Source organism: Solanum pennellii, chromosome 10 (genome assembly GCF_001406875.1).
Source record: "Solanum pennellii chromosome 10, SPENNV200".
Classification (NCBI taxonomy): Eukaryota; Viridiplantae; Streptophyta; class Magnoliopsida; order Solanales; family Solanaceae; genus Solanum; species Solanum pennellii.
This window is the reverse complement of record NC_028646.1, coordinates 39,281,016-39,287,045: the sequence shown is the minus strand read 5'-3', so window position 1 is coordinate 39,287,045 and position 6,030 is coordinate 39,281,016. Positions and strand designations below refer to the sequence as shown.

The window sequence follows — 6,030 nt, the reverse complement described above, 5'->3', positions numbered from 1 at the left end:
GAAAACATATGAAGTCCCTGTATATCCTCTCCCTGACAAAAGTGAATGGAACATACCTGAACACATTGCTACCAAAGTTGTGTTGCCACCAAAATTCAAGCGACCTCCAGGAAGGCCAAAAAAGCAACGTGAAAAGTCATTTAGCGAGCTGAACAAAAGGAAGGGTACCAATTCTTGTAGTACATGTGGACAACAAGGTCATAATAGGCGTTCATGTCGAACCGCAACACGAAATGCATACAAATTGTTACATGAGACTATTAAATTTTTCTTGTAATTAAGTTTTGTTATTTTGAATAAAGGAATGATGACTTATTTGCCTTTTGAATATTTTGAAATATTTTTTAAATAAGATAGAATTGAATATTATGTAAATCTTAAACATGATACAGATTTTTCAATCAAATTCTTTGGTATAAGTATATATGTATTTTGACATTGAGTCTCAATATGTAAACTGTTAAAACTATTTGTAGGCTCGCGTCATTATGTGCATGGATGCCATGTTTATACATGTAAAAATGGGGTCACTTAATTTTTTACTTTTAATGTGAAAAAAAGTTGTGATACGAAAATATGTTATACTTCTTTTGCAGGAAATTGTTTTACATGGTCAAAAATATCGTTTATCCCCTCGTGTTGCAGCTGATAAGCCATTGAATAATTCACCGATGCCAAAGCCAAATCATGGTAAGTCATGATCATCTCATTAATTATGAAATAACACAGAAATAAATTTAAAACAACTAATGTGATCATATATGAATATAAAGAAAAGTTGATAATGTTTGACAAAAAAACAAAATATTAGTTTTAACCATAATTTCAAAAAATAGAACTAGTACAATATACTAATCACTAGAACAAGTTGACTATTATCGATCCTTGCGGGTATCCTCATTCTTCTTGGCGGTGCCTCATTATCGCTATCAGCTCCGTCTTTCATCTTTTTCATTGCATATTCCCACAAGTGTGCACCGTATCTGATGCGGTGTAACTTAGAATCAAGGTATTGAACTGGAATACCTTCACCCTCACTTAGGTACTCGGCAAATGCTAGCAAGTATATCCCGCAATCCCTGAAAAATATACATTACTATTTAAAATCTGATACTTTTTAGGAAAATTGAATGAAGATACTTGTTTTATACTTTAAAAAAAATTTGATCCTTGTTGAGGTATATCCTCCACAAACGTCACGTCGTATGCGATGTGGTTATCTTGAGGTTCTTTCGAACTCCTTGGTGGTGTACGGTTAGCAAAATCATCAGGACATTTATGCAACTCCTGTACTGATACATTATCCTCCAATGGATTTGAATCAGAATTTAAAGTTGTACTCTTTGCCTTACGACAATCATTCAATACTGTGGGGCGTTTATCTTTCAACCTTGAACCTGCATGCAAATTGGACTTTTTGATCAATGTGGATCTTAAAACATATGCCTTCTATTTACCTTTTTCTTTATTGTGTGGCTTATGACTTGGACGCTTTGAAGTGAAATCATCATCTTCGTCGTCATCTTTGTCACCAACATCTTGAAAGGTAATCTCTGTGATTGCATCACTTTTTGATTCAAGCTGATAAATTGCAATCTCCTTAAGTGAAGGTTCGATGTTTTTGAATTTTAACTGCGCAAAAAATAATTCTAATTAAAAAATATATTGAAATACAACAAAATCTATACCAATTGAATAATTAAAATATGTTAAATTATCGGATTTCCGTTATCACTAAACATTCCTTCCATGAGGAATTCATAATGTATTTTTTGCTGCTTCTGGTCATCCAATTGACGATTCTGGGAATACGATTGTTCTTCTTTACAGCAATATTCGAATCAACCGCAGAACAACATTCATATATCCAAATTTGCATGGCTAGAGGCATACCATCAATTCTATGATACTTTTTCTTCTCATTTTTTTGTTACGCTTTTGAGCAATTTGTAGAAAACATATTTCCCCCAGGGGTATTCATGGTACCGGCCGCTCTCAACTAGATCAAAATGTATCCTTGAAATTGATAAGCTCTTCTTCTCGCCGGAATATATGAACGTACAAATAAAATACAGAATAGCGAATTTAACAACATCATCATCATTGCCACAACCCCAAACCTTTTTTTTATACTTGCTGATCAAATCCACTTTTGTAACAATACTTTTACCCTCAAAATACTGATTGATTAATCTGTTTGGCTTCCTTGTATCAAACAAAAAGTCATCTTTATTACCAAAGCAGTTCAACCCAGTAATGATAGCAAATTCTTTGATACCAAAACGGAGTGTTGTATGATTTATTCGAAACAACAATTCATCAGGGGAACTGTCCTCTAATTCACATACCATGAAACACCTAAACATTTGTGGTTGCGCTCCACACACGTGCATTTTTGTATATGCTCCAAAACATGTATCTTTAAATTGATTGAATTGGGTCGATGTAAGCTTCCCCTTCAAATCTGTGACTAGTTATGGTTCACATAAACATGCATGTGTGGGGGTTTAATTGGGCGAGCCAATACATGAAATCTGATACCCTGTAATTATAAAACATAACACATTCAAAAAAGGAAAAACTACTAATAAACTTTCTTGGTATATACTCAACGTAACCTTTGTTGTTCGACTTACATTACATTATAACACATGTACAAAAAGCTTTAATGTTCTTTTTTGACTTATTATACGTTATCTTGATATTTCTTACAATATACACTAATTTTTACATGCATACATCACATCACTGCCTACATTCACAGAAAAATCTCTCATACAAAATGTATTCACTTATGTACTTTTTGCAAAACTAAATGCATATATATCTAAACTACAATTACCACTATTCAACAACATTAATACTATATCATAATCAAAATCTATATTCATTTAAGTAAATTTTACAAATCAAAAGATATATACTCCACATGATCTTTCTTAATAGAATTAAAGTACACTGCATGTACATATGCAAAAATCATTCGAAAAAATTAAAAAAATTAAAAATGTACATACCTTTAATTCTTCACTGACTTCGTCTTGTTCTTCATTAACTGCATGTTCTCCAATCATGTCCAAAACTACATTTTTTACTTTCCTCCTCTTGTTACAATTTTTTTCAATCGCTTTCACCGTTGACCCTACTTTTCTTTTTGAAGGAGACATTACTATTTCATCTTTCGACTTGTTATGTAATTCCATCGCAGCAGTATATCCTGAATTTTGTGTTTTAATCTGAGTTATACCTAGATCAAAAGATGGTATTTCAACCATGAAATTTTTGGTATATTTTGTACCTCTTGTGATTATCCTTGTGGTATTTCGTTTAGACATTATATTCAACAACCCAGATCCTAAAATTTATAAACAAATAAATATTAAAGAATTTAACCTAATAAAAATTGAAGAAACCTGCATGATCTAAACAACATAAATATCTCCGAAAATCAAGCAATGTTGCGTATTTGATTTAAAAAAATACAAACCTAATTTTGTGGGAGCTTGATAGAGATTTAATTGATTAAGAATTTTATGGTAAATCTGATTTTGGGAGGATTTGGGAGACATGTTTGAAGCTGTAAAATGGATTTCTTGGAAAATGACTAAACGTGAAATCAGATTTTGGGAGGATTTGGGAGATAAGTTTGAAGCTAAAAAATGGATTTCTTGGAATTAACGTGAAAATAGGCTTCTTTAATTCCAATAGGCGTGCTGTAGATAATAGAGAGAGAAACATCCATAATATCTGTGCACAATTATTATGGAATGAAGAGAAACGTTAAAATAGGAACATAATTAATATAGGAGTAGATTATAGAGAGAGAAACGTGACGCGTGCATGCACAATTATTATTGAAGGAATATAAACGTGAAATTAGGGGCATATACTATATTTTTTAGGATAATTTAATATTTATTTGCTATTTATTAATTAAATATAGTCGTAAAATAAAAATTTAAGGAAGTATAGCTATATTATTTTAATATAAAATATAGTTTGCCATTTTATGTAGTTTTTCCTAAAATTTATCTACCATTATTTTTTATATTTAATTATTTTACTTGTACATATAATGTAAGGTTTTTAATTGTTTTTCTGTTTTATTTTCAACATTAGACACTTAGTTATAATTGTCGTTATTACAATTACCTAAATGTACATTCAGCCACCACCCACAACCACCGTTTCAACCAAAACTATCACCTCCGACCACCGTTAATCATCACCACCTCTCATCCATTAATATCATCCTCAGTCTAATCACTACTACCATTAATCACCAAAATCAATTGTCATTACTATGAGCCATTATTTGCAATCATCACCTTCAATTTTTAATACATCCACTAATCACTATCGATAATTACCCCCATTAGTCAATATTATGTATCATTAATTGTCATCATCATTCACCATTATCATTAGTTATTACTATCATTCCACTAGTAATTATCAGTCGACTCAAACAACAACCACGGTTAATTATTATCATTGTCAACCAATATACAATTAGATACTACCTACAACCATTACTATCAGCCAACACCACCACCAATTATCATATTAAAAAATTAAAATATTTTATTGCTATAATATTAATCAATTTAGTATTTTATTTGAACTTTATAATTGTTATTCTTTAAATAGAGATAAATTTTATACATTTAGATATTGAGAAAACAAACATTCTTAACTATTTAGAATTAAAATTTTAATCTAACATCTTAATATTCATATGTGTATTCAGATTTAAACATGTAGATCTTAATGCATAGATTAATATTCAATGTACATTTAGATTCAAACAACTTAATCTTAATGAAAACAAATTAAGTCTTACACTTTTTTCAATAGGATAGATAAACCTCTAACAAACATACTTACGAAGATAAAAAAGTAATAAAATACAATTACTAAGACTCGATGTTAAGTATACAGGAGAATCAAAGAATACATAAATTGTCTACAATGAAATATTGTCTGAAATAAGGGAAAGACAAAGCTTAAAGTAAATAGAATAGAAAAGAGAAGTCAAATGTTCTGTCATGTTCAATTTTTTGGTAAATAAAAAGTATATCCTTGGATTCTCATAAACTCCAAGACTCTTAACAAAAAAACAAATTGCTTGAAAGGGTAGATATTTCCATTCTCATATCCTTAAATGAGAAATTAGTCAATAATTCTATCTCTAGTTTTAATGACTCATTTCGTCAAATCCTCACTAATGAAGCCTTACCCAACTCTATTTTGCTTTTTCAAGTCAAAATATTGTTAAGAGTTCAATCAATGTTTGCAATTACTGATTTTAAAATTAAAACTTCAAGACAACAATAAATCTATGCTTAACAACCAATTTTAGAACTAATAATCAAATATCCATTGAGTTTCAAACTCACATCGAACACACATCTCTAGCTACAAATTTAGCTACATGAATTAAGAAATAGAAGATATACCCAAATAGAAATAGTAAATTTCAAGCAAAAATTGATAGCCAAATGTCACGACCCGCCAGATACCCAGGCAGATCGCGACCCGTCTAGGCAGCCAGCAGCCTGTGCAAGGGGACAGACAGCCCAAAAAGGTCAGCAGACAAAGGGGCAGGCGTCCAAGAAGGCAGCAGACGAAGGGGCAGGCGTTTCAGCCGTTACAGGCAGTTTCAGCAGTTACAGCCGTTTCATCAGTTACGGACGTTTCAACAGTTACAGCATGTGGAGAGGCAGCAGGTTCCAGCCTTGGAGAGGCTTGTGCAGGGCCTCTGGAACGTGGGGCAGACTAGGGAGCAGCTAGGAGTCCCTTTTTGGAAGACTTAGATACATTCTAGGAATGTAGTCATGCCTTAAGTGCATGAACTTAGGGGCTTTTATAGTGTAGTATTTATTTACTCTTAGTGTTTAGAGTAGTATAAATAGGTAGTCACTGTATTTGTAATACATCCACCAACATTTGAATACAAGTCTTTTCTTCCAAAATCTGTCTTTGTCCCTCTTTCTTATTTCTCTTAGCGATCCAAGTAATGAAAGGCTT

General features: G+C 31.7%; 1 pseudogene; it reads right to left on the bottom strand.

The window, feature by feature from the left end:
• Positions 1–883: 883 nt before the first annotated feature.
• LOC114074235 lies at positions 884–3,203 on the bottom strand (annotated as a pseudogene).
• Positions 3,204–6,030: the final 2,827 nt, after the last annotated feature.